Below are 25,654 nucleotides of genomic sequence, written 5' to 3' on the forward strand. Positions count from 1 at the left end.
CTTGCCCCAGCCCTGTGCTTGCACAGGGCCTGTGCGTACCTGTCTCTGCTTCCCACTGTGTGCAAGCCCTACCTCCTCCTTTTATTGTGCTTCACTTTATTGCCCTTCACAGATGCTGCATTTTTTATAGATTGAAGATTTGTGGCAACCCTATGTCGAGTAAGCCTGTTGGCACTATTTTTCTTTTCTTTTCTTTTTTTTTTTTTTTTTTTTTTTGAGGCAGAGTCTCGCTCTGTCGCCCAGGCTGGAGTGCAGTGGCCTGATCTCAGCTCATTGCAAGCTCCGCCTCCCGGGTTTACGCCATTCTCCTGCCTCAGCCTCTGGAGTAGCTCGGACTACAGGCACCCGCCACCTCACCCGGCTAGTTTTTTGTATTTCTTAGTAGAGATGGGGTTTCACAGTGTTAGCCAGGATGGTCTCGATCTCCTGACCTCGTGATCCGCCCGTCTCGGCCTCCCAAAGTGCTGGGATTACAGGCTTGAGCCACCGCGCCCGGCCGGCACCATTTTTCTAATAGCATGTGCTTGCTTTGTATCTCTGTGTCACATTTTGGTAATTCTCGCAATATTTAAAATTTTTTCATTGTTGTATTGGTTTCAGTGATCAGTGATCTTTGATGCTGCTATTGTGATTGTTTTGGGGTGCCATGAGCTGCGTCCGTACGAGACACTAGACTTAATTGATAATGCTGGCATGTGCTCTGACCGCTCCACTGACCGGCCATTCCCCCATCTCTCTTCCTCTCCTCAGGCCTCCCTATTTCATGAGATATAACATTGAAATTGGATCAATTAATAACCCTACAATGGCTTTTAAATGTTCAAGTGAAAGAAAGAGCTATGTGTCTCTCACTTTAAATCAAAAGCTAGGAATGATTATGCTTAGTAAGGAAGGAATATTGAAGGCCAAGACAGGCTAAAAACCAGGCCTCTTGCAGCAGTTAACCAAGTTGTGAATGTAAAAGAAAAGTTCCTGAAGGAAATTAAAAGTGCTACTCCAGTGAACTCCGGAATGCTAAGAAATCAAAACAGCCTTATTGCTGATGTGGAGAAAGTTTCAGTGATCTGGACAGAAGATCAAACCAGCCAAATCATTCCCTTAAGCCAAAGCTTGATTCAGTGCAAGATCCTGACTCTCTTCAATTTTATGAAGGCTCACTGAGGTGAGGAAGCTGCAGGAGAAAAGTTTGAAGCTAGCAGAGGTTGGTTCATGAATTTTAAGTTAAAAAGCAGCGTAAAAATGCAAGGTGAGGCAGCAGGTGCTAATGCAGAAGCTGTAGCAAGTTATCCAGAAGATACAGCTAAGGTGGCTAGATGATTAAACGAAGGTGGCTACACTGAACAACAGATTTTCAGTGGAGATGAAACACTGCTTCTTTGGAAGAAGATGCCATCTGGGACTTTCATAGCTAGAGAGGAGAAGTCTGTCTGGCTTCAAAATTTCAAAGGACAGGCTGACTCTCTTGTTAGAGGTGAATGCAGCTGGTGACTTTAAGTTGAAGCCAGTGCTCACTGACCATTCTGAAAATTCTAGAACCCTTAAAAAATTATGCTCAATCAACTCTGCCTGTGCTCTATAAATGGAACAAAAAGCCTGGACGACAGCATATCTGTTTAGAGCATGGTTTACTGAATATTCTAAGCCCACTGTTGAGACCTACTCAGAATAAAAGATTCCTTTCAAAATATCACTGCTCATTGACAATGCACCTGGTCACCCAAAATTCAGATGGAGATGTACAAAGAAATTATGCTGTTTTCATGCCTGTTAACACAACGCCCATGCTGCAGCCCATGGATAAAGAAATATTCTCAATTTCAAGTGTTATTAGTTAAGAAACCTTTTATAAGGTTATAGCTGCTATAGGTAGTGATTCCTTTGATGGATCTGGGCAAAATAAATTTAAAACCTGCTGGAAGGGATTCACCATTTTGATGCCATTAAGAACATTTGTGGTTCATGGGAGGAGGTCAAAATATCAACATCAACAGGAGTTTGAAAGAAGTTGATTTTGACTCTCCTGAATTATTTCAAGGTGCTCAAGACTTCAGTGGAGGAAATAACTGCAAAGGTGGGGGAAATGGCAAGATAACTAGAATTAGAAGTGGAGTCTGAGGATATGACTGAATTGCCGTAATCTCGTGATAAAATTTGGACAGATGAGCAGTTGTTTCTTATGGATGAGCAGAGAAAGTGGTTTCTTGAGATGGGACCTTCTGGTAAAGATGCTGTGAACACTGTTGATAACAATGTATTACAGTAATTTATAACAATAACTATGTATTACATAAACAGTGACAAAGCAGCAGTAAGGTTTGAGAGAACTGAATCCAATTTTGACAGAAATTCTGCTGTGGGTAACATGCTATCAAACGTATTGCATGTTTTAGAGAAATCTTTAATGAAAGGAAGAGTCAGTGTGACAAACTTCATTGTCGTATTTTTAAAAATTGCCACAGATACCCCAGCCTTTAGCAGTCACCATCCTGATCAGTCAATAGCCATCAACCTTGAGGCAAGACCCTCCACCAGGAGAATGATTGCAACTTGCAGGGGGCTCAGGTAATTGTTAGCACTTTATTTATTATTATTATTTTTTATGAGATGGAGTCTTCCTCGGTCGCCCAGTCTGGAGTGTGGTAGCACAGTCTTGGCTCACTGCAGCCTCCGCCTCCTGGGTTCAAGCGATTCTCCTGTCTCAGCCTCCCAAGTAGCTGGGATTACAGGCACGTGCCACCACGCCTGGCTAATTTTTCTATTTTTAGTAGAGACAGGGTTTCGCCATGTTGGCCAGGCTGGACTTGAACTCCTGACCTCAGGTGATCCACCTGCCTTGGCCTCCCAAAGTGCTGGGATTAAAGGCATGAGCCACTGCGCCCGGCCCAATAAGCTATTTTTAAACTAAGGTATATACTTTTTTTTAAAGACACAATGCTATTGCACAGTTAATAGACTACTGTATAGTATAAACATAACTTTTATATGCACCAGGAAATAAAAAATTTCATGTGACTTGCTTTATTGCAGTGGTCTGTAACTAAAGCCACAATATCTCCTAGGAACTATTTACTTGCTATCTCCCTATCAGACTGTGAGACTGTCAAGGGCAGGCATTCTGCTCAGCTTTGGCAATACTGTCTAGTGGTGAACAAGACGGAACTGTTTCAGGCCATGGGCATTCTAGTGGGAAGACAAATATTTAATCACAAGTGTGCAAAATGCTGCCATAGAACAGGAGTGCAGTGGAGCATAATAGGAGCTCTGGACCTTGTCTGAACATGTCAAAGAAGCCTTTTTTCTAAGGAGTGATTGTTTGTTTAAGTTGAAACCTGAAGGATGTGTAGGAATTAGCTAAGTGAAGAGTAGAAGAGTTCCAGACAGAGAAAACTGTGGACACAGTGGCTTTGGGCAAGTTACTCAGCTTCTCTCTGCTTCAGTGTCTTCATCTATAAAATAGTAATAATATAACCTAGAGTTACATAGTTAGGGTTGTTGTGATCATAAAGACAATATTTCAAGTCATCATCTAATATTTCTGAAGTGGGGCGTAATTGGTTCCTGCAGGATAACTTCTGGGTCCATGTTTATGTATTGAATGGCTAAATATATGGATCTGCTTACTGCACTTTAACTAGTTCTTTACCTGCTCTAAAGCCTTTCTCTCATTTTAATGACAAGAACAGTGTATTTTGCCTTTCAGTGAGTTTGTTAATTATGGAGATCAAACTCTGCCTTTCATTACTGTGTAAGTCTCATGGTGTGTCAGACTTCTTAGGTCAGTATGTGTCATCAGTTAGAATGCTTTCACCTTCAAGAAACAGAAAAGCCAGCTCAGTGACTTAAACACACAGATGTTTATCATTTCAGAAAACAAAAGTCGGGCAAGGGTGAGTCCAGTGCTGGTTAACTGAGCGGCTTGGCAAAGGCATGAAGGAGCCAAGTTCATTTTGCCCTCCTGCTTTGTCATCCTCAGTACAAGCTTGCCCACTGGCTCCCCGTGGTCTCAGGTGGCCTGTCACAGTTCCACGTGCCACAAGGAGACACCAGAACATCCACTGAGGAGGAGAAACGGTTTTTTCCATGTCTGTCTCTTTATTGATGAACATTTGGGTGACTTCCTCCTTTTGTCCATTGTGAATATGCTGCTTATGAACATTGGTGAACAATAAATTCTTTTTAAAAATACAGCATCTGGGAGCTAAGCTATGAGAATGCAGAGGCATAAGAATGATATAGTGGACTTTGGGGACTCGGGGGAAAGGGCGGGAGGCAGGTGAGGGATAAAAGACTACAAATTGGGTACAGTGTATACTACTTGGGTGATGGGTGCACCAAAATCTCAAAAACCTATGGAAATAAAAAATTAAAGTACCACATCAATTAATGCGTAGACCAAATCTTATTGCAATTAAATCTCTACTTTTAGCATCATTTGCTGCAGTGAAGTTCTAGTATTTGAAATATTTTGAGCCACTAGCTTGCTGTTTAATGGGATTTGATCCCATAGTAAAGAAAATATAAACCAAATAAGTCAAAAGGATCTTAGAAGTAATTTTATTCCATCCTCTATTTTGAAGATGTTCTGGATTCAGAGTGATTTTCCAGGGTCAGAGAGCTAAGTCATGTTAAATAATTCAAAGTGTATGAAAATATATATTACAGATTCAAGTAGAGTAACCAGGGGTGTCTTTTGCCTCTAGTCTTACTCTAACCAGTGTCTAACTATGCCTGTGTAGATAAAATAAAGTAGAAAACTGGGATAATTTGGGTATTCAAGTAATTGAAGAAAATTACTCCTGTTTAAAATATCTGGGCTGGCCGGGCATGGTGGCTCATGCCTGTAATCCCAGCACTTTGGGAGGCTGAGGCAGGCAGATTACTTGAGGTCAGGAGTTCAAGACCAGCCTGGCCAACATGGTGAAACCTCATCTCTACTAAAAATACAAAAATTAGTCATGCGTGGTGGCCCATGCCTGTAATCCCAGCTACTTGGGAGGCTGAGGCAGGAGAATTGCTTGAGCCCAGGGAGCAGAGATTGCAGTGAGCTGAGATTGTACCGTTGCACTCCAGCCTGGGTGGCAGAGCAAGACTCCGCCTCAAAAAAAAAAAAAAAAAAAAAAAGTGGGCAACTTTAATATTTATCTTTTAGGTATTTGCTCCAGTAGTCCACTTAATGTGTTAGTGTTCGACATTACTAGTGGGATTTTGCTTCTCGTGTCTATTTTCTGATTTCTATCACCAGTGATTTCATAGTTGTATACAGTAATCTCTGGTTAGAGACAGAGGCAGTGGCCTGCTGGGGGCACACCAGATGGAAAGTGAGAGTTCCTTGTTTAGGGCTTTATTTTGCCCTTGACTTCAGTAATCAGGGTGTTTCCTTGTTCTGAAACACGCTTGTGTTAGTCACGACAGGTTCATAACTGGCAGACAGGTGATCCTTGAACAAGTAAATCCCAGTGGAACCAGAAAACTGGGTCTTGTTTTCCTTAACTGGAACCTGACTTAGAATCAACTATTGAACTGGGAAAAAAAAAAAAAGTGTTAGCCATTAGAAAAAGAATTTAAATTACTGGTCTGTCCATATTTAGAATTTCTTGCAATCATTTCTACTGTATGTAACACTGAAATCCTTTGTGGTTGTCTGCTGCAAAAATGAATCTTTGACCCAGCAACTTTAAATGCTTTTGACACCTTTGGGAATTTTGAGAATTGTTAATTTAATCTGCGCTTGTCCTAGGTGGGGGCGGGGATGAGGGAGAAGTGATGTCCTTTTGCATTCTCAGTTATGCTGTTTGTAAGCAGAGGCTTGTGCTTCTGGAACTTATGTTTACCAGGGAGTGATTATTAGCATAATAAGTACCATATTCTAGCTTTTATTTCTGGAGGCAGTAAAGAGCCAGCCAAGCAGAGAGAAGAGTGGGAGGTGACTGGCAGCAAGGGCCTTGTCGCTATTAGTGCAACACTACCGCAGGTGAAGGAGCGTTTCATCAAAAAGCAGGAAGAAGGGGAGGCCTTTTCTGCCTATGACTCTTAACTTCCCTGCATGCTTTGTCTTTACAGGCCTGCAGTGAGGTTAGGATGCAAACGACTTTCTTTTCTTTCCCAACCCAAGCCCATCATGGGTTCTCGCTAACTGATTCTTCTTCTCTTAGTAATTATTTAGCTGTCAAGCAGGGACTTGCCCTGACAAGGAGAACGGGACGATCACTTGACCAGGCCCTCTGGTTCCTGTCTACACAATGTCTGTAGTCCCTTCTCTCAAAGACTCAGTGTTTAGACTCACATGTCTCCCCGAAGGGAGGGAGGAGGCATTCAAGTAGAAACACACTTACATCAGCAGGTTTTCTGAACCCCCAGTGAATTTTGAGTTCTCAGTGCAACCTTCCCCTGCTTCACCGTTACTGTTTCTTCTCTGTGCCTCTGTTTTGCGGTTGGGGAAGTGGAAAGGATCCTGACTCCGGAGGAAAGTGGAGTAGAACCTATGGGCCCAAATGCATCAAGGGCCTCCCTTCAACAGAGAACCGCCTGGTCCTTCTCACTTACACGTGCTGTCTGAGGGCAGCGCGCTCATGGGAGACGTTGAAGAGGTGTAAGAAGGCTTCTCTGTGTAATTGGGGAGCAGGACATGCACACAAAGACGTGCATCAGGGCACGTTCAGTGTGTAACTTAAGTGACAGGCATAATATGGTGGGCAGAACTGTGTGTGTATTTCAGATAGCGATTCAAGGACTGCTTGTCGCTTTGTAGGAACACTGTAGGCCAGAATCAGTATGTTAAATGGGAGTTGTTGTCCTGTGACACTTTTCTAGATTAAATGGTCCTGATACTCTATCATAAATGCTTTTATTTTTAGTTAGTTGAGGAAGAAGATGGTATTTTTCAAAAGTGAGACAGAAAAATGCATATGGGACATTATATGTATGTCCTGGTATGAGTGCACACCCCCACCCGTGAAGCAGCCTTGCTGCTAAAGTAGATCCCGAGTTTGATAAAACGCCTAGATCTTACTATGTATTTATAGGAAATATGTAGGATGGAGAAACGTTGTAAATGGCCTTTTGGGGATAGAATCAGCAAATTCCAAACTGCATTATAGGATAAACAGACCAGTTTTTTCAACAAATAAATCATAAGGGGAAAAGGTGAGATTGAAGAGATGAATGAACTAATAGTCATATATGATTGATTCAGACAAAATGAAGAAAATGTGAGGCAATCTGGGAAATGTGGACACTGACTGATTATTTGATGCCATTAATGGTATTAAGAAGTTTATTTTATAAAACAAACCAAAAACAAGAGGAAATTTATTTTATGTTGAATATTGACAACAAAAAATTAAAATTTAAAATTTTGTTGTTAATTAAGTGTGAAAATTGTGGATGAGTTTAAAAAAAAAATCCTTTAAAGAGACATATATATTGAAATATTTACATGTGAAAAGAAATGTTGTCTGTGATTTGCTTCAGAATAACCCAGGCAAGGGAGTAGGTGGGAGAATTGCTGACACAGGATTGGTTATGCATTAAACATTGTTGAAGCTGGGTGTTGGGCAAACTAGGTTCATTCTACTGTTCTACTGTGTGTATGTTTGAAAATTTTCAAATACAGAGTTAAATTTTAAAATTTAACAAGTTAGGCTGGGTGCGGTGGCTCACGCCTGTAATCCCAGCACTTTGGGAGGCCAAGGCGGGCAGATCATGAGGTCAGGAGATCGAGGTCATCCTGGTTAACACGGTGAAACCCTGTCTCTACTAAAACTTCAAAAAATTAGCCGGGCGCAGTGGTGGGCACCTGTAGTCCCAGCTACTCGAGAGGCTAAGGCAGGAGAATGGCGAACCTGAGAGGCAGAGCTTACAGTGAGCCGAGATCGCACCACTGTATTCCAGCCTGGGTGACAGAGCGAGACTCTGTCTCAAAAAAATATAAAATAAAATAAAATAAAATCTAACAAGTGAGTAAGGGCCAGGCACAGTGGCCCATGCCTGTAATCCCAGCACTTTGGGAGGCTGAGGTGGGCAAATCACCTGAGGTCAGGAGTTCAAAACCAGCCTGACCAACGTGGTGAAACCCTGTCCTCTACTAAGAATACAAAAATTAGCCGGGTGTGGTGGCGCGGGCTGTAATCCCAGTTACTTGGGAAGCTGAGGCAGGAGAATCACTTGAACCCAGGAGGTGGTTGCAGTGAGCTGAGATTGTGCCACTGCACTCCAGGCTGGGCGACAGAGCAAGACTCCATATCAAAAAAAAAAAAAAAAAAAACAAAGTAAGAAGGGTTTAAAAAATATTATTATTATTATTAAAATAGAGATGGGGCCTAACAGTGTTGCCTGGGCTGGTCTCGAACTTCTGGGCTCAAGCGATCCTCCCTCTGCCTCCCAAAGTGTTGGAATAATGGTGTGAGCCACTGTGCTTGGCCAGTAAGAAGGGGTTTTATGCATTATACACATAGTGTGGAATCAGTAATTTCAGAGGCGTGAGGCACCCAGCACTGCTGGGCAGCAGGGATTACCTGACTTGTGCTGCATCTTTATTTTTCCCTTCACCTCAAGTTAACTTTATCATTCATACTTCTGATTTTTCGGTAGTGTCTCCAATTTCTCCTTGCAGCTGTAGAGTCAGCTTGAATTTTGTGATGTTTGTCCATGTGTCTGTCATCCAAAAGGACATGCATTTTTATGCTAGAATAAATGATGTTAGGAGGACATCTACCCATTTATGATAATTTTTTAAATATTCAGTTGGCTACGTTGTAATAGTCAAGCACTAAGGGTACACCTGAGCTGAAAACAATTCAGTTGGAATCTGATTTTGATTTATTGTCCATCCAGTCTACCAACCAACCAACCAACCAGTCAGCCAATCAGCATTTCTTGAATGTATTCTTTGCACCATCCACTGGGTTGGGTTTTGGGTGCATGAGGATGAATATGATACAATCCTGCCCTTAAAGATACAACTTTCAGGGTGAGAAGATAGCTGTGTATATGTATAATTTCAGCAGCATGACAAGTGCCATGGTCAAAGTGAGTGCAAGATGCAATATAGTCTAAGGCCACATTTATGCATGTTGGCCTCCTCCCTCCCTCCCCTCTAGCCCGCTTCCTTATCTGGTAAGTCAAATGAATCAAATGTCAGGCAGTTTGGAGAGCTGAAGCAGAAGGAAGCTTCCTTCTGCCCCTATAAATTTGTTACTTTTTCTTCCAAATAAAAATTTGTTATTTTTACAATACCATTATATTGACATTGCAAGGGCCCCTGGTGTTTTTATTGTTTTCTGTTGTCACTTTGTATCTCTTCTCCCATTCCCATCCCACTCCCATTAGCATCTTCTCTGATGTGTTTAATATGTATCCTTGGATATATATGTATCCTTATGTGGTGTTTTCTGTAAATTTATATAAATAGCATTACATGATAATTCTCATTCTGATTCTTTCTTCATTTAAAACTATGTTTTCAAGTTCTGTTGGTGTTGTGTTTATATGGTGCTTTTAGCCACTGCATTGTATTTTTATTACTCTATCTGCTGCCTTTTATTTATCTGTTCCCCTAGTGACGGACACCTCATTTGTTCTCCCTGTACCACAAACAATGCTCTGCAGGTATAGTGGCTCACATCTATAATCCCAGCACTTTGGGAGGCTGAGGCAGAAGGATCGCTTGAGACCAGGAGTTCGAGACCAACCCGGGCAATGTGACAAAAACCTCATCTCTACCAGAAATTAAAAACTTAGTTGGGCGTGGTGGCATGTGCCTGTAGTCCCAGCTACTTGAGAGACTGGGGTGGGAGGATCGCTTGAGCCCAGGAGGTTGAGGCTGCAGTGAGCCTTGATTGTGCCACCAGTGCACTCCAGCTTGGGCAACAGATTGAGACTGTCTCAAAAGATAAAAGATAAAACTAAATAAATTAATAGGAAAATCCTCATATATGTCTTCTTACAAACTTGTACAAGAGTTTTTCTGGCTAAATACCAACAAGTATAATTGTTGGGTCACAGAGTATAACCATATTTAATTTTACTAAGTAATGCATGATTGCTTAATTTGTATTTCCACTACTAAGTGCAGTCCTTAGTATTTGACTTTAAAACTTGTGTGAGTTTGGCAGGTTTCACATGTTATTAATATCTTGTTTTAACTCACATTTTTCTGATTACTAATGAGCATGGCTGGATTTCTGTGTATGTTGGGTAGTCTTTGGATTTTCCTTTTATGTATGACCTAGTCATATCATTTTCCTATTTTCCAGTAGAGTTTCTTATATATTGTAGCTGTTAATCTTAAAGCAGTTACAAATGTTTCAGATGTCTTCTTCTGTCCCTCATCTACCTGCTAACTTTGTTCATGATGTCCTTTATTCAGCAGAAATCCTTTGTTTTAATTTAGACATTTCCTTTGCTTTTTCCATTTATAAAGATTTGTGCTTTTTGATGTCTTACTTAAGAAATCTTTTCTGGGCCAGGCATGGTGGCTCATGCCTGTAATCCCAGCACTTTGAGAGGCCAAGGTGGAAGGATTGCTTGAGGCCAGGAGTTTGAGACCAGCCTGGGCAACATAGCAAGACTCCATCTCTGTGTACAAAAAAGGCATTATCCTATATTTTCTTCTAATTAGGTTTATATGTGCCTCAATTTACATCTCCAGTTTAATCTTTTCTCTGATCTCTAAATTTGTGTACTCACTGTCTGCCTGATAGCCGCACCTAAATATCTAATAGATATCTCAAATTTAGCATTGCTACAACTTATTTTATCCCTCCTCATTAAAAAAAAAAAAGATCTGTTCCTCCCCCAATCTTTATTTATCTAAGTACACTTGTCCCTCGGTGCCTCTGGAGGATTGGTTCCATGAGCATCCCTCCACAGTGGATACTGATATAGGTTAGCTTTGCGTCCCCACTCAAATCTCATCTTGAACTAGAATCCCCAAGTGTTAAGGGAGGAACCTGATGGGAAGTGATTGGATTATGGAGGCGATGTCTTCCATGCTGTTCTTGTGATAGTGAATTCTCGAAAGATGTGATGGTTTTATAAATGGTAGTGTTTTCCTGCGCTCTCACACACCTCTCTCTCCTGCCACCGTGTGAGACAGTCTGTGCTTGCTTTCCCTTCGCCATGATTGTGAGTTTCCTGAGGCCTCCCCTACCCCGTGGAACTGTGAGTCAGTTAAAATCCTTTCCTTTATAAATTACCCAGTCTCGTGTAGTATCTTTATAGCAGTATGAAAATGGATTAATACAGATACCAAAATCCACAAATGCTTAAGTTCCTTGTATAGTGACACCGTATATGCATATAACCTACACACATCCTCCCTCGTACTTTAATCTCTTGAATACTTATAATAGTTAATACATTGTAAATGCTATGTAAATTATTGTTATACTGTATTATTTAGGGAATAAACAAGAAAAAAAAGTCTGTACATATTCAGTATAGATGCAACAAGCCTTTTTTCCCCCCCTAAATATATATACATGTACATATTTTTTGAGATGGAGTTTCACTCTCTTGCCCAGGCCTAGCTAATTTTGTATTTTTAGTAGAGATGGTGTTTCACCATGTTGGCTAGGCTGGTCTCGAACTCCTGACCTCAAGTGATCTCCCTGCCTTGCCCTCCCAAAGTGCTGGGATTACAGAAGTGAGCCATGGCGCCTGACTTTTTTCCTAAATATTTTTGATCCACAGATATGGAACCTGTGGGTACAGAGGGCCAACTGTAAATGGTGCTGCTTTCCACCTTGTTGCTCAAGCCAAAAACCCCAGAGTCATCTTTGCTTCTTTTTCATGCTCTGCATGTATAATCTGCCAGCAAGTTTTATACATTCTGATTCCAGAAAATTTCTGGAATCTGTCCTGGGCTCTTTATGGTCTCCTGCTGCTCCTCTAACCATGTCATCTGTCTTTTGTATAGCCATTATTACTCTGCTTTGCAGAGTTTATTTGTTTCATTTTTTCATTAAAGACTCTTACCTCAGCTTCATAGTTAGCTTTGTAAGATAGAGCACTAGGTCTGGCTGGCCATATGCTGCCAGATGGAGGAGCTGAGTTTCTTTCCTATGTTCTGCTCCTTGGCTTCAGTAGTGGCTGCTGGAGGCATCACTGCACTGATGCTTGGGGCAAAAGATCTTGCCAACCTCTGTGCAGGTCGTTGGAACAGCTGATAATATCCGTGGTGTATAATATGATGTAGATCAAGAGATGTCATTGAAAGATTTTTGCCTGCCAGCAGGTCAGAGTCTGAAGACCATGCCCAGGGTGGCGCTATCATACTTCACTGCAGCCTCTGGTTCCTGTGTTCAAGCTGTCCTCCAGAGTAGCTGGGACTATAGGCACACACCAGTATACCCAGCGAACTTTTCAATTTTTTTGTAGAAATAGGGTTCCACATCTGTTGGTCAGGCTGGTCTGGAACTTCTGGCCTCAAGCGATCCTCCTACCTCAGCCTCCCAAAGTGCTGGGATTACAGATGTGAGCCACCATGCCCAGCTAGACTTCTTTGTTAAATGTACCTTAAAGCAATGCTTTCTTCTTTTCCCATCACAAATTTAATTATTTATTAAAATATCTAGTGGAAAGAAACTGGATTAGCAAGCCAGACAGATACTTGTCCTGGCTAAGTGTGATACTGGGCAAGTTGTTGACTTCCTTCTTCAGATGCCTGTGATACATACCCCATGTTTATTCTAATTTCTTAAAGATATGAGAACCTAGCTCTAACATATGCATAAAATGCCTATTCCTGAGGCATTGATCACACTGTCATTGTTCCAGGTTCCTTTCCGTCCTCCCTGAAATCTCCGTTAGCATAATTCCCCACCATCCCCATGTGCGGAGTCCACTGCCCCACCGTGTGCTGCTGCCCTCGACTGTTCTGAGGCCGGCTGAGTTTCAGAAGTAACAGACTCGGTGATTAAATTTCTTTTTCTTTCCTGTTTTTTTTTTTTTTTTGAGACGGAGTCTCGCTCTGTCCCCCAAGCTGGAGTGCAGTGGTGCAATCTAAGCTCACTGCAACCTCTGCCTCCCAGGTTCAAGTGATTCTTGTGCCTCAGCCTCCCTAGTAGCTGGGACCTACAGTTGCCTGCCACCACACCTGGCTAGGTGATGAAATTTCTTCAGCTTTCTCTGGCCCTCCCTACTTCTGGAATCCAAATGACATGCTACATAGCGTTGCCATTTCTGATTTGGATGCACAAATATAGGGACAGATGGGTGTGTGTGTGTTTTTGATTTTTTTTTTTTCTCTGTTAATCTGGCTGTAAAAGCATTTCCAATGGCTAATAGTTTAGTATATGTTCCCATTGTGGGAGCAGCCTATACATATAGAAGTCCAGTTAGGTAGGGCTCCCTGTACCCTGGCGCCAGGGCATTGTTCTGACCGATGTTGCCCCCTGATGGCCAGTGTAGAAACTTGGTCATGGTGTCATCTTTTTCTCACCATCATGGGGGATTCCCTTCACTCCCCAGCATTTTCTCACTTTTATTCTGTCTTGAATCTTAGGTAATTATGCCTGAGATAATCCTCCTTATCTCCTCTTTGGGTTTCTTATTTCTTCTCTTATTTATTGCCCTCTTACCTCAAAAATATCTTATTTCAGCTGGGTGCAGTGGCTCACGCCTATAATCCCAGCCACTTTGGGAGGCTGAGGCAGGTCGATCACCTGAGGCTCAGGATCACTTGAGGCCAGGCTGGCCATCATGGTGAGACACTGTCTCTACTAAAAATACAAAAATTAGCCAGATGTGGTGGTTCAGCTACTTGGGAGGCTGAGGCAGGAAGATGGCTTGAACCCAGGATGTGGAGGTTGCAGTGAGCTGAGATCACATCACTGCACTCTAGCCTGGGCAATAGAGATAGACTGTATCTCAAAAAAAAAAAAAAATCTTATTTCTTCTCACCACTCATTCTTTTCATTATATTTGAACTAAAAGCTTTTCCCAGTAATGGCTAAAAAGTACCTAGTGGCGTGTCCATATCAAAGAGAAAGGAAGCCCTTGATTTTGAAGAGAAATTAGAAGCCACGCTAAGGACTCATGGTTGCCAACTTCTCGAGCTCTGAGATAGGTAAGGTGCTCCCTTCAGAATCTTTATGAGTTTTTGTTAGCTCTTCAGCTTTCTCCAGCCAAAATTGCTTTGGTTTAAGCTTTAAAACTCAAGATAAATGAAGATTCTTCATTTTAACTTTAGTTGATAAATTACTAGTATTACAGAGTGATTTTCTGTGTGGAAAACATGCCAGCGCTGTCACCCAGACACACTATGCATGGGTTCAGCATGTACCATGGCTGCCTGAGGCCTGCCCTCCTCCCTGCTGGCCTCCTCTCCTGTGCTACTTTTTTTTTTTTTTTTTTGAGACAGAGGCTTGCTCTGTCACCCAGGCTGGAGTGCAGTTGCAATCTCAGCTCAATGCAACCTCCACCTCCTGGGTTCAAACAATTCTTCTGTCTCAGCCTCCTGAGTAGCTGGGATTACAGGTGCCTACCACCATGCCCGGCTACTTTTTGTATTTTTAGCAGGGATGGGGTTTCACCATGTTGGCCAGGCTGGTCTCGAACTCCTGATCTCAAGTGATCCACCTGCCTTGGCCTCCCAAAGTGCTGGGATTACAGGCGTGAGCCACCACACCCGGCCTTCTACGCTCCTCTTAACGTAGTTTCAGATTCTGCCCAGGTGCCTTCCAGACTACTTCTGGAACACTGTCCACCTGTCAGTTGAATTCTTGAGCTATTGATTTGTCGGTGACTTTTAGCTCATAATTGAACTGTTGTAAATAACATAGATATGTAAGTATGTCCCACGGGTTATGTGACTATAAGCACATAACCCTCCAGTACTAATTCACTCTCTTTCAAAATTGTGCTCTTGCTTTTAGTGTTTGGGAAGCCCAGGAGAGGAATGTGAAACAGGACTGCCCAGTCCTGCTAACACACACACACACAGACACACAGACATGCCAAAAACCAAAACAAACCAAAATATTCCTGAGTGCAGGAGTTGTGATTTAACAAAACCTTCATATCTTCTTCCATCCCCACTCCAGAGAACACCCTACTTAGAATAAAAATCTAGGATTGATGAGCACTATGGCTTCCAGTCTTTATGGAGCTGTGAGAACCCATCGTTACTTGATTTATTCTTCTATCTTTTCCGGAGTGGATGTAGTCTTTGAATAGAATTGCATAATTTTAGGGTTTTAAGCACCCTCAACAATCGTGCAGTTTAGTTTCCCATCTCATGCCTTCCAGAAAACTTCATACAAGTTGACCCTCATCTAGCCTTGGCCTGAGTGCTTCCACTGAGCCAGAATTCAGCACTTTTTTAAGCAGGCCCATTCCATTGTATGGACTGCCCGAATTATTAGTAAGTTCTGTATGTTCAGCTAAAACTTAACTCATGGAAATTTCCACCATGAGTCCCGATTCAACCGTAGAAACAAATGACTCAGGTTTTTCACTTCTACAGAAGTGGCCTTCAGCTATTGGAGGACAGCGCCCAGCCTCCGTAGGCTCTCCAGCCCCAGCGTTGCCCACTTTTCTCTTGGCTTTTTGGGCTTTTTTCTTCTTGATTTTTGGGGATTTTTGAAAATAGCCCTATGTCTTGGATATGAGTCACAAATTGCTCCCTCCCCTTCATTTTGTCGTTTGTCTTCAAGCTCTGTTTACATTGGTGTTTGCCATGCAGAATTTTTTCTTTAATGTAATAAAATGTAGCCATCTTTTTCAAAATGGCCCCGGGACTTCATGCATTTAGAGTTCATTTATACTTAGAAAGGCCTTGTCCACTTGAGGCTATTTTAAAAATACCCATATTTTCTGCTAGTACTTAAATAGATTTGTGTGAGTGTGTGTGTGTTTGTGTGTATGTATGTACTTAAATCTTTTATGCATCTAGAATTTATTTTAAAATAAGATGTGAGGTAGGGGTTCAAATTAATTTTTTTTCCAGCTAGCTGCCTAGTTACTCCAACATTATTGAATTATTCATTTTTTCCTGCTGTTTTGAAATGCCATTATATTAAATTCATGACACACTTTTAGATTTTTTCCTAGAATGTTTCATATGTTTTATTTCCAAGCAAACCACCACACACATCTTATACCTTCATTGTTGAAATTTTTAACCTAAATGTAAAACTTGTTATGTGCTTACCTGGCATCTGGCTGGTCGGGATGATCTGACTCTGCTCCTTCCTGCCTCAACAGCTTCCTCTTGTGTGCCACCTGCAGGTTAATAAGCATCTCTTACGTCGTTATCCAGGCCATTGACCAAGGGGTGACAATAATGTTGGCCTTTGTAGGGCTGTCCTTTGGACTCCAGTGGAGAACCATTACTCACTCTTTCCTATTTTAGAGATACAGCATGATAGGTTAAAAAGTGCTTAGGGTTTTGGTTTCAGTTGCAGGACTGAATTTGAGCATCCCTTCTATTCATTCTCAGACTTTAATGTGAACAGGAATAACCTGAGGATCTTATTAAAATGCAAATTCTTTATTTTTATTTTTATTTTTGAGACGGTGTCTCGCTCTGTCGCCCAGGCTGGAGTGCAGTGGCACGATCTCGGCTCACTGCAAGCAAGCTCCGCCTCCCAGGTTCACGTCATTCTCCTGCCTCAGCCTCTTGAGTAGCTGGGACCACAGGTGCCCGCCACCACACACAGCTGATTTTTTGTATTTTTAGTAGAGACGGGGTGTCACCGTGTTAACCAGGATGATCTCGATCTCCTGGCCTCGTGATCCGCCCGCCTGGGCCTCCCAAAGTGCTGGGATTACAGGCATGAGTCACCGCGCCTGGCGTTTGTTTTTCTTTTTTCTTTTAAGATGGAGTCTCGCTCTTGTCTCCCAGGTTGGAGTGCAATGGCACAGTCTCGGCTCGCTGCAACCTCTGTCTCCCAGGTTCAAGCGATTCTTATGCCTCAGACTCCCGAGTAGCTGGGATTACAGGCACCCACCACCATGCCCAACTAATTTTTCTATTTTTAGTAGAGACAGGGTTTCATCATGTTGGCCAGGCTGGTCTTGAACTCCTGACCTCGGGTGATCCACCTGCCTTGGCCTCCCAAAGTGCTAGTATTGCAAGCGTGAGCCATGGCACCCAACCTAAAATGCAAATTCTGATTCATTAGATGTAGGGTAGGCCAAGATTTTGCACTCCCTCCCCTGTTTTTTTTTTTTTTTTTGAGACAGTATCACACTCTGTCATAAAAGCTAGAGAGTGCAGTGGCTGGTCCTTGGCTCACTGCAGCCACCTCAGCTCCATGGACTGAAGTGATCCTCCTGCCTCAGCCTTCTGAGTAGACGAGACTATAGACTTCTGCCACTATGCCCAGGTAATTAAAAAAAAAATTTTTTTTTTTTTTTGAGGCCAGTCTTGCTCTGTCGCCAGGCTGGAGTGGTGGGAATCCTGCGGTTCATTACCAAGCTCCGCCTCCCGGGTTTACACCATTCTCCTGCTTCCCAGCCTCCAAGTAGCTGGGACTGCAGGCCTGGCAGCACCAGCATGCCCGGCTAATTTTTGTATTTTATTAGGGTAGGTTTCACGTGTTAGCCAGGATGGTCTCGATCTCTGACCTCGTGATCCAGCCGCCTCGGCCTCCCAAAGTGCTGGGATTACAGGCGTTTGACACACTGACCCAAAAATATTTTTTTAGAGATGGGAGTCTTGCCATATTACCTGGGTTAGTCTTGAAATCCTGTCCCCGAGCAACCACCCAAAGTGGGATTACAGGGTGAGCTATGGTGCCCAGCCAGATTTTGCATTTTTAATAAGTCCCCAGGCCATGCTGATGCTGCTGGTCCATAGACTACCCTATATCTTGCAGGACCAAGACTAGGGTGAGTGAAGTGAGATGCCCCATGAAGTGTGGGAGGAGGCACTTACTGTCTTGGTACTTGCACACACCGGAGAGCAAGCACTTCTTTTAAGTTTTGTACCCTGGGTCCCTTGCTTGCCTCCCCCTAATCCCAGACCTGATATCATGTTTCTTATTATTGTTAGGCTCACTGCTGATGAACCTACTAAATAGGATTCTTGAGAGGTGAACTCTTGCTGTCTGCATTTTTTTTTTTTTTTGAGATGGAGTCTCGCTGTGTTGCCCAAGCTGGAGTGCAGTGGCACAATCTTGGATCACTGCAACCTCCGCCTCCTGGGTTCACACCGTTCTCCTGCCTCAGCCTCCCGAGTAGCTGGGACTACAGGCATGCGCCACCACGCCCAGCTAATTTTTGTATTTTTAGTAGAGATGGGGTTTCACCGTATTAGCCAGGATAGTCTCGATCTCTTTTTTTTTTTTTTTTTTTGAGACTGAGTCTGGCTCTGTCGCCCAGGCTGGAGTGCAGTGGCCGGATCTCGGCTCACTGCAAGCTCCGCCTCCCGGGTTTACGCCATTCTCCTGCCTCAGCCTCCGGAGTAGCTGGGACCACAGGCGCCCGCCACCTCGCCCGGCTAGTTTTTTGTATTTTTTAGTAGAGACGGGGTTTCACCGTGTTAGCCAGGATGGTCTCGATCTCCTGACCTTGTGATCCGCCCGTCGCAGCCTCCCAAAGTGCTGGGATTACAGGCTTGAGCCACCGCGCCCGGCTAGTCTCGATCTCTTGACCTTGTGATCTGCCTGCCTCGGCCTCCCGAAGTGCTGGGATTACAGGCGTGAGCCACTGTGCCTGTCCACTGTCTGCATTTTTAAACAAGTTCCCCAGGTGAGCCTTAGGCACACCAACGTTTGAGAACCACTGAAAAAGAGAAGTTCTGACTTTTAGGATTAATTTACAGCCTGTTATGAAACCAGTGCTTGCAACCTGAAAACCTCATGCTGCTGTTTACCTTTAGTTTTCATGGTGTGCTTGAGATAGTGGTGGCTAAGCCTGAAATATATATATTTTTAATTGTAATGTTTGTGGGTACATAGTTGGTGTATATATGGGTTGCATAAGATGTTTTGATACAGGGATGCAATGCATAATAATCACATTAGGGTAAGTGGGGTGTCCAACTCAAGCATTTATCCTTTGTGTTACACACAATCCAGTTATACTTTTTAGTTACTTTAAAATGTGTAATTAAATTATTTTGTACTATAGTCACCCGGTTGTGCTAGCAAATACTAGGTCTTATTCATGCTTTGTAACTGTTTTTTTTTTTTTTTTTTAAATCCATTAGCCCTCCCCATTTCCCTCCCACTGACCCCCGACCCCCAGCCCCCACCACTACCCTTCCCAGCCTGTGGTAACCATCCTTCTACTCTTTGTCTCCATGAGTTTAATTGTATTAATTTTTAGCTCTCACAAGTAAGTGAGAACATGTGAAGTTTGTCTTTCTGTGCCTGGCTTATTTTACTTAACATTATGACCTAGTGCCATCCATGTTTCATCCATCCATCCAAAGGATCACATTCTTTTTTGTGGCCGAATAGTACTCCATTGTGTATATGCACTGCATTTATTTATCCATTCATCTGTTGGTAGACACTTGATTTCAAATCTTGCTTGTTGTGAAGAGTGCTGCAGTAAACATGGGAATGCAGAGACCTCTTTTCTATACTGATTTCCTTTATTTGGGGTATATATCTAGCAATGGGATTGCTGGATTGTAAGGTAGCTCTATTTTTAGTTTTCGAGGAACCTCCAAACTGTTTTCCGTAGTGGTTGTAAAGTTGCAAATATTGACGGTAGTTACTCAAGTGGTGCCAGACTACAGGAGAAGGCCTGCTTGTATTTGACAAAACCAACCTTTACCCACGTACTGAAGCTGATAACGTGGTTTTTGCTCAAAATCCAACTCTTACGTGGCAAAAACCTTAATCGAAAATGCACCATAGCTCAGTGCTTTTCAAACTCTAATGCAGGTAAGAATATTCTGGGTATCTTGTTAAAAATGCAGATTCTGATTCAGCTGGCCTGGGGTGGGGCCTGTAATTCTGCGTTTCTGACAAGCTTTTAGAGGGTACTGAAGCTTTAGCTCTACAGCTGTGCTTGCAAACCAAGGAGATTTTCGACTGAGCTCCAGTTCGGAACTTTCTCCTAATGTATGAGAGTTTTGGTTAGGAATGTTTGGAGAAGTTATTCATTAATTTTACTTCAGCAGACAGGGAAAGATGTTTTTGTATTTTTAGTAGAGACGGGATTTCACCATGTTGGCCGCCGGGCTGGTCTCAAAACTCCTGACCTCAAGCGATCTGCCCGCCTCAGCCTCCCAAAGTGCTGGGGTTACAGGCGTGAGTCACCGCTCCTGGCCAGAGATGCAGTTTTGATATGTTGTCCAGGCTGCTCTCCTGGGCTCAACTGATCCTCCTGCCCCGGCTCCCAGAGTGCTAGGATTATAGGTGTGAAGTCACTGCCCAGCAGGGCTACGTGTATTTTTTCTAAAACCCAGGTAAAATGTATTCATTGCTTAAGAGTCAGCATTTATTTATTTATTTATTTATTTATTTATTTATTTATTTATTTATTTTTTGGGTGAGACCAGGTCTCGCACTGTTGCCCAGGCTGGAGTGCAGTGCCGCGATTTCGGCTCACTGCAGCCTTCACCTGATCCTCACACCTGATCCTCCTGAGTAGCTGGGACCACAGGCACTTGCCACCCAGTGGTCCCAGCTTGCCACGCCCAGCTAATTTGTTGTATTTTTTAGTAGAGACAGGGTTTCGCCATGGTTTCCAGGCTGGTCTTCAACTCCTGAGCTCAAGCAATCCTCCCACCTTGGCCTCCCAAGGTGCTGGGACTACAGGCATGAGGCACTGCGCCTGACTTAATCAGCATTTTATTTAAAAAAAAAAAGGAAGGAGATAATTGTGTGAAACCTGGTAGTAAGAAAAAAAAAAAGGAAGGAGATAATTGTGTGAAACCTGGTAGTAAGAACTTTCAATTTAAGCTGAATGGAAGTGGGGCTCCTGAAAAAGAGAAGAAGGTTGGTGACCAGCCTGGTCAACATAGTGAGACCTGGTCTCTACTAAGAGAAAAAAAATGGAGGGAAGAAGGTTCAAGCTGCTGCCATTTAACACTGCTTCTCCCAGGAGAGCAGCCCTGCGAGGCTTGAGTTTCTCTGAATGATGTCTTAGGTTTCAACACTGTCCGCTTACTTGTTAGCCACCTTCATGGAAAAAACCCGCAATCCATGAATATGTGTCATCTCGCATGCCATTACTGGGCAGACAAAATGAATCACAAGCTGGGACTTGAATAGAAATTCCATTATTGGCCGGGCGCGATGGCTCAAGCCTGTAATCCCAGCACTTTGGGAGGCCGAGACGGGTGGATCACGAGGTCAGGAGATCGAGACCATCCTGGCTAACACGGTGAAACCCCGTCTCTACTAAGAAATACAAAAAACTAGCCGGGCGAGGTGGCGGGCGCCTGTAGTCCCAGCTACTCGGGAGGCTGAGGCCGGAGAATGGCGTGAACCCGGGAGGCGGAGCTTGCAGTGAGCTGAGATCCGGCCACTGCACTCTAGCCTGGGCTACAGAGCGAGACTCCGTCTCAAAAAAAAAAAAAAAAAGAAATTCCATTATTTACAGACAGGTCAGATTAATCTATCTAGGAAGGACAGTGAAAGAGGCTATTTTTCCTGATGGTGCTTTTTAAACTGCAGTCAGGTGGTGCTGTTAATGAAAATGCGAAAGAGAAAGAGTGATTTCCCTCCTAAGCAGTATTAGATTATAGTGTTGTCAGGAGTCTTGCAATTGAATTACCTTCTTGTAATCAATTCCACCTTATCAGTTAACTCTACTTGTAATGGACTGCTGGCTTCAAGAGACTTAGTCTGGATTATTTAAAGCTTCTTGCTGTAAAGGAGACATCACCTGTAGCATCTTCCCTTCCCCAGGTGGAGCATCCCCTGTTGGAGCACTTTGGAGGCTGCAGTGTTGTGAGCTCTGCCCTGGCTGGGAGGGGTTCTGGAACAGGTCTGAAGCCCGTAGAGCAAAGGCTCATTTGTCTGCTTGATGCCAGTGTGCTGCGGGTTCTCCAGAGGCTGGGACTGGTTGCTTCTGAGTCCTCGTTAGTATTGTTACTGCACTTCCCATTCGTATCTGCCTGTCATGTTCTACCACTAACCCCCAGGAAGAAATGAATGGGAAATTTAGTTTGCCATGATTTTTGCCCTGATTTAATGTATTATAGTTTGGGAAGCCATTTACTGTTCAAGACCTTCCTTTTTTTTTTTTTTTTTTTAAGGCAGAGTCTCACTCTGTTGTCCAGGCTGGAGTGCAGTGGCACAATCTCGGCTCACTGCAACCTCTGCCTCCTGGGTTCAGGCGATCCTCATGTCTCAGCCTCCCAAGTAGCTGGGTTTACAGGCACACACCACCATGCCCAGCTAATTTTTGTTTTTTTAGTAGAAAGGGGTTTCGCTATGTTGGCCAGGCTGGTCTCCAACTCCTAACCTCAAGTGATCTGCCCCCCTTGGCCTCCCAAAGTGCTGAGATTACAGATGTGAGCCATTGCGCCTGGCCCCAAGACTTTTGTGAAACAAAGCATTTTTAAAAGTTTCATAAGTAATATTGGAATTAATTTAGAGTGGACTGTGTGAAATAAATGCTTTGTCACAAACTTAACGGGGTCAACATGGTAACAATATTGAAAAATGCTTTTAATTTTGTGAGGTGCGTATTCATAGAACTAAGAGTCAGAAGTTCTTGAACCTTGATTCCTGTTTGCCTCTTACTGATAATGGACTATATTTAGCCTTTTCTTGGGTTGGGTCCTTATCAAAGAATGAGAAGACTAATAGTAACAATAATATGTGTTTGCTGTATGACGAGAGCTAGCCAGGTGATTTGCAGTTTTAGTAGGGTAAGGTATAGCAGTATGAACCATTTCTATAACAAAAAGGAAATGTATCATGTTGACAGAGTGAACAAAGTTTTTTAGAGAAGAGGAAAACAAATCTTGAATTCGTTATTTGTACAAATATACATAGAAAGCTATCAGGGCTGTCAGGAGTTTTCGTTCATGTGAGAATGAAGGTAAAACTTGCTCTAGGTGCTGGCCGGGCATGTTGGCTCACGCCTGTAATCCCAGCAATTTGGGAGGCCATGGTGGGCAGATCACGAGGTCAGGAGATCGAGATCATCCTGGCTAACACAGTGAAACCCCTTCTACTAAAAATACAAAAAAATTAGCCGGGTGTGGTGGCAGGCGCCTGTAGTCCCAGCTACTCGGGAGACTGAGGCAGGAGAATGGTGTGAACCCAGGAAGCAGAGCTTTTGTGAGCCGAGATCGTGCCACTGCACTCCAGCCTAGGCGACAAAGCAAGACTCTGTCTTTAAAAACAAACAAACAAAAAAACAAAAAAAAACAACCTTGCTCCAGGTGCTTAGATAAGACTCGAGGGAAACACAGACATTTATTTGGTTTATTGTTAGATCAATGTAGAGTTGTACAGCAATCTTTTACATTTTCCACTCTCAAGACCTAGAAATGCATGGTATAATAGCTTAGAAAGACAACTGGTGTGAAGTATGTTCCTTATTCTTTTTTTTCTTTGAGATGGATCTCACTCTGTTGCCCAGGCTGGAGTGCAGTGGCACAATCTCGGCTCACTGCAACCTTCACCTCCCGGGTTCCAGCAATTCTCTTGCCTTGGCCTCCCAAGTAGCTGGGATTACAGGCATGCACCATGACGCCTGGCTAATTTTTTGTATTTTTAGTAGAGATGGGGTTTCACCATGTTGGCCAGGCTGGTCTCGAACTCCTGACCTCAGGTGATCCACCACTTTGGTCTCCCAAAGTGCTGGGATCACAGACATGAGCCATCACTCCAGGCCTGTTCATTATTCTTGATGATCTCACATTTGACTTACAATGCACTTTTATGTCATGTGATGAGGCAATACATTTGAAGATGAAAGAGAGCATTTAAGTAGCTGAGGACAGAATTGGAACTTTAGTAGTTACAGTGAGGAAGTCAAAATTTCTCCCCACAAAACAACAATAATACCAGACAGAATTGTCAAAAGCAACTGTTTCAGGGCTGTAGAAGTAGAATAAATGCAAGAAATAAATGGAGAAGCATTTATCCAAGAGAAACTGCTGAACTTCAAGTAAGAAAAATGGGAGTCTGTGACGTCCTTGCCTACAGTGACGGGGGTTACTCCCATCTCCTCCTGCCATTGGTGTGGTAGTTCTGTCAGGGTAGAGCAGGCCATGAAAACTAGCAGCTTGGCTACCAGAGAGAACTCGCTTGATTTGGAGCAGGTGAAAAGCCCCCATCCGGTGGTATTGACAGTGAAAGTAATGAGCCTCAGTAGTAAGAGAAAAGGAAGGCCAACAGTTCTGGTAGTGAGAGAGATATCCCAACTGGGTCAAGCAACAGACTGGCAAAGTAGCCCAAAACTTAATTGAGATCCTGGAAATGAGACAGTTTTAGAGGGGTCTGAAGGGCTGTCCACACATTTCTGGCTGACTTAGAAGCCTCTGCACACATGCAGGTAAGACTAGAGAGACCCCATGGTATCTGTTTGTCCCTGGTTGGCTGGGAATCTGCATGAATGTACAAAGGAAATGCAAGAGGGCTGATCCGAAAGGAAAAGTGGGGTAGACCTGAAAACTGCTTGAACTTTTTGCTCCCTAACCCTGCACAGACCCATGGGCAGAGAGGTTGGAAGCCTACCTAGCAGGCTCAAGAGATGTGAACACAACCTATAATCAATCATTGCCTGATCACTAAGCTGTGTGTTAGCAAGTCAGGCTTAAAAATAAAAACAAGAATTTGAAAAGAAAAACTGGCAAAAAAAGAAGAAAAGAAACTGAGTAGACATCAAATAGCCACACATCACAGGGGAGACAGATTTTGTAGATTTAGTCGAGGCAAATTACTAAAGAAATAAAAAACACACATGAAAAATTACAGTTGAGAGTTGCTACAATATATTCTCTAAAACATCTAGTTTTTAAAAATTTTGTCCGTAATTTATTATGGTTATGTCTGTAAGGAAAGGCTACAGAAAACAAAAAAACGCTAATGGGACCAAAAAAAACAGGAAAGGGTGGTTCATATTCAGGGAAGATAATCAGTCAATAGAAACTGTCTCTGAGTGAGCCTAGATGTTAGGTTTAGTAAACAAAGACCTCAGCACAGCTATCGTAGATGTGTTCAGGAAATACAGGAAACTATGTATGTCATGTTTAAATATTTAAAGAAATGTATGATGACTATGACTCAATAAATCTCAATAAAACAGAAACTATAGAAAAGAACCAAATGCAAATTCTGGAGATGAAAAATACAGTAACTAAAATTAAAAATTTGCTATAGGAATTCAACAGCAGATTTGAGACATAGAAGAAAGAATCAGTGAACTTAAGATAGATCAATAGAAACTGCCAATCTGAAGAACCTGAGAAAAAAAAGTGAACAGAGCTTCAGAGATCTATGGGACATCAGGCATACCAACACACAAGTCATAGAATCCCACAAAGAAAGGAGAAGAAAGGGCAGGAAAAAAAAAATGAATGAAGTAACAGCCAGAAACTTCCTACGTTTGATGAAAATCATGAATCTATGAAAACTTCAAATTGCATAAATATTGAGGGATCCACACCTAGGCATATCCTGGTCAAATTATTGACAGGCAAAGACAAAAAGAGGCCAGATGCAGTGGCTCACGCCTGTAATCCCAGCAGTTTGGGAGGCCAAGGCGGGCAGATCACTTGAGGTCGGGA

At 42.9% G+C, this 25,654-nt stretch overlaps 1 protein-coding gene across 2 annotated transcripts in view; it reads left to right on the forward strand.

Annotated features, from left to right (window-relative positions):
* Window positions 1-25,654, forward strand: part of PACS1 (phosphofurin acidic cluster sorting protein 1) — a 171,547-nt gene that overhangs the window by 48,177 nt on the left and 97,716 nt on the right. The window lies entirely within an intron of this gene.

Source organism: Papio anubis, chromosome 12 (assembly GCF_008728515.1).
Source record: "Papio anubis isolate 15944 chromosome 12, Panubis1.0, whole genome shotgun sequence".
Taxonomy (NCBI): domain Eukaryota; kingdom Metazoa; phylum Chordata; class Mammalia; order Primates; family Cercopithecidae; genus Papio; species Papio anubis.